This window comes from Mustelus asterias, unplaced genomic scaffold, assembly GCF_964213995.1.
Source record: "Mustelus asterias unplaced genomic scaffold, sMusAst1.hap1.1 HAP1_SCAFFOLD_1156, whole genome shotgun sequence".
NCBI lineage: Eukaryota > Metazoa > Chordata > Chondrichthyes > Carcharhiniformes > Triakidae > Mustelus > Mustelus asterias.
In genome coordinates this window covers 31,330-32,585 of record NW_027591101.1, presented here as the reverse complement: position 1 = coordinate 32,585, position 1,256 = coordinate 31,330, and the positions used below count along the sequence as shown (strand labels likewise).

General features: G+C 41.6%; 1 non-coding gene across 1 annotated transcript; it reads right to left on the bottom strand.

Moving 5' to 3' along the window:
* Positions 1-1,183: 1,183 nt before the first annotated feature.
* Positions 1,184-1,256, bottom strand: trnar-acg (transfer RNA arginine (anticodon ACG)). The gene has a single exon. It is a non-coding gene; the product is annotated as a tRNA-Arg (tRNA).

Here is a 1,256-nt window from a genome sequence, read left to right as displayed (position 1 = left end):
GGGTTCGATTCCCGGCTCGGGTCACTGTCTGTGTGGAGTTTGTACATTCTCCTTGTGTCTGCGTGAGTTTCCTCCGGGTGCTCCGGTTTCCTCCCACAGTCCAAAGATGTGCGGGTTAGGTTGATTGGCCAGGTTAAAAATTGCTCCTTAGAGTCCTGAGATGCGTAGGTTAGCGGGATTTGCGGGTAAATATGTTGGGGTAGGGCCTGGGTGGGATTGTGGTCGGTGCAGACTCGATGGGCCGAATGGCCTCCTTCTGCACTGTAGGGCTTCGATGTTTCAAACATCTCAACAGTTGGTGGGGGCGGGGCCGGGGAGGGGTGTCCTGCTACAGGTTGATCTTCAGATTCAATGTTACCGAGGAGATCCATCTGTCTGACTTAGAATGTTCCTGGAGACGCATCTCCTTTCTCAGGAGGTCCATGTCCACCTCAACCTCAGAATTTCTATTACCTAAATTGACCCCATCCAACACTCTCGGAGGCAATGAGTTCCAGGTCCTGAGCACTCGCTGTGGAAAAAATGTTGCTTCCAAATCTTCTTCGCCCACACCTTGCCCAATATCTTAAAACTTGCCCCTCCCCCTCGAAACTTGCCTGATCTAGTCCACCTCGATTCTCAATCTCCTTCGCTCCATTAGACAACAATCCCAGCATCACAAACCAGAAAATTCTGGCTAATTTGAACTTTTAAAAACTAAACTTACTCCAAAGAAATTCCTCCATCTGATTTAACTGAAATTTGTCAACTTTTATAAAACATTTCTGTGTATTTTGCTTCTTAAAATTAAACATGTTTAAAAGAAATTCTTCCGCAGAGTTCATCAATCTTTTAGAAAATGTTTTCACCATTTTGAAAAATGTAATGTTTCCACGTATTTTTCGAGAAAATTCCAACTTTTTAAAAGGTAGCTTAAACTTGCTAACATATTTTTCCCAAATACTTTAACGAGAATTCGTCATTTAAAGAAACTATTTTTTAAAAAAAATTAATTGAAGTTTATCAGTAATTTCTTTCTTAAAATTGTCAACATTGTTTTGAAAAATAATTAGCTAAGATAAATTTCTTCAGAGAAGCTGACTGCATTTGGTCAACATTTCTCTGAATTGGTCCAAAATTTGTGAAGACACATGTTTCATCCACACGAATATAGAGTTTTCGAACTATTGTTAAACTATCACAGAGAGCCAGCCAGGAGTCGAACCTGGAATCTTCTGATTCGTAGTCAGACGCGTTATCCATTGCGCCACTGGCCC